This window comes from Apodemus sylvaticus, chromosome 9 (assembly GCF_947179515.1).
Source record: "Apodemus sylvaticus chromosome 9, mApoSyl1.1, whole genome shotgun sequence".
Classification (NCBI taxonomy): Eukaryota; Metazoa; Chordata; class Mammalia; order Rodentia; family Muridae; genus Apodemus; species Apodemus sylvaticus.
Genome location: NC_067480.1, coordinates 73,467,809 through 73,470,334, shown reverse-complemented (window position 1 = coordinate 73,470,334; position 2,526 = coordinate 73,467,809).

Genomic DNA, 2,526 nt, shown 5'->3' with positions numbered 1-2,526 from the left:
GATGCACTACTCAGTAAGTTCCTCTTCCCACACCTGTACTCCTGCCCCAATGCACTGGTTATTTTAGGCCATGCTAATACCCCCTGCCACTGTATAATGGTATATGTGGTCAGTAGAATGGTGGGATGACAGTAAGGTTTGCTAGCTAACATGGTATACATAACTGCAATCTGCCCAAGATGGCAACAGGAGTCTGGTATACATTGTTGCTCACACATCCCACGATTAACTATCTCAAGTTAGATAATTTCACTTTTCTCTGTGTATCCTGTGATGGGCTCTTAATATACTATAAATAAACTCAGGTTCCTTGCCTGATTTTGTAGCACATTTTGGTTGTCTAACAAGATTTGATGCAAAGTGTATATAGGGGGGCATGGTTGTTGTCAAGATGGTTGTTGAGATGAAGGATGGTACATGGACTTTTATGAGGTGTCATGCTAATTCTAATACGGAGACATGCGTTTGAGAGGTGCTGACATGGATGAGGACATTTAGTTGGCCCAATTACTAGCAATGGTGTTTGAGCACAGCAGCTGGGGAGGACACATCTGTCAGGTCTTGGATCCTACTGGTGTGGGTTGACTAGGGTGGTGGGAGAGGGGCATACATTACTGACACCCAATAGGGTATATGGAATGTGTGTGTGTGTGTGTGTGTGTGTGTGTGTGTGTGTGTGTAGGGAAGAAGAAAAGTATCAGGGCAAGGCCTGAGATCTAGTGTCTAGAAGTAGGCAAGTGTTCATCAGGTCTTGAGGTCTTGACACCTAGACACCTGCCAATGCTGTGTATAGAACAGGCTGGTCCCTTGCATAGACTGTAGAGCATCAGTGGGGTGGTGCATCCTGTGTGGGTTGATATACAGAAGTATATATGAAGCAGTAACGGGCATTTGCAGCTCTAGGCTTTCTGGTCTCCACAAGTAGCAGCATGGAGTCTTACCAGGTCCAGCAAGTCCTATATGCTTCCCATCTTAAACCTCTTCCTCTATTGGCCTGTGTTTGGGATTCAAGAGGAAAGCTGACAGTTGGGGCCAGAAGGGATCACCCATGCTAGAATAGTGATTATTCTGGTTCTATCCCTTATTCTTATATAGTTATCTTTGGAGTTGCATGGGTGGTAAAGAGTGCATGTCAGAGCACATTTGCCTGCCTGCCCGCCTGCCTGCACATATCCCCTGTGCTGTTAAACAGTTAACCATAATCTCTAGGAAGCACAGGGATGCATAGTTTCCTGAGGTGTGTTAGCAGTCAGGATCCCTGTACATGTCCTAGGGAGACTTCTGCTCCAGCCATTGTCAGGCTTCTGCATTTTCTCATTGGTGGCCCCAGAGGTTCCATTTGCACATTCATTTTCTACATTTTCTGATCTTCCTCCTTATGAGGCAGAAATCCATGTATGCCTCTTACTTAACTTGTACATGAACATTATATTGTTTGGTTTTGGAAACAGCTGTAACTTTGTTGACTCTTTTCTGTTTTTCAATGGGTTTTCTAGTATTTGCTTTAATATAATTTTTCTGCATCCATTGTGCCTTGATTTCCCTGGGTGCCTTTGACAAAAACAGCTGACCTGATCTAGGTGGGTCTGTTGCTGGAATTTGTGGTCAGTCAGTGTCACTAGTGATGTGTGTGCACATCCTGAGGGCAGGAATTTTCAGGGTACATGTTTCAAGATGTGGGCAGACATCTACAAGAGAAGGCTTATTTTAGACTCATGAAGTTGCCAGACACATTCATTCACCTGCCTAAGACCTGTGGCCATTCAGATAACAGCATGTTCATTTTTGGTAGAATTCAGTACCCAATGAAGCAGGTGATAATGTTCATTTTATCTTTATGTGACCTACCTGAGAGAATTCAGGAAATGCTCGCTGTAGGGATTGCTTTGGCTACTTGACCAGCTGCTGTCGTATATGCAGGCTCTAGGAGGTATGTTTAGAAGTAGTTTCCCACCAACCTGTCTGTGTCTGGGCATTGTGCATCCAGTACCCCATCTCATTAACACTTGCCTAGATGAGACAGTATACAAAGATGGTGAAAATGATTCTCAGCTGGGCAGCGGTGGTGCACGCCTTTAATCCTAGCACTTGGGAGGCAGAGGCAGGCAGATTTCTGAGTTTGAGGTCAGTTTGGTCTACAAAGCAAGTTCCAGGACAGCCAGGGCTATACAGAGAAACCCTGTCTCAAAACAAACAAACAAACAAACAAACTAACAAACAAACTAACTAACTAACTAAAAAAAAAAAAAAGGAAAATGATTGTCAGCCACAGAATATGTTCAACAGGACCTGCAGATCTGAGGAGAGGAATCATGGCCAGTGAGAGTTCTGAAGCTGACCACTAAGACCACAAGGGATCCAGTGTGCTACAACAATGGTCACCATGGCTGAGTCAAAAGTCTGGGCTGGATTTTGAACAGTATACCAGCCAGTCTATCTCTGTCCAAAAGAGCAAACTGCTGAACATATCTCTCTCTCTCTGGTATTCACTTTTCTTTTCTGTGGGATGAATTTTCCCTGCCATCT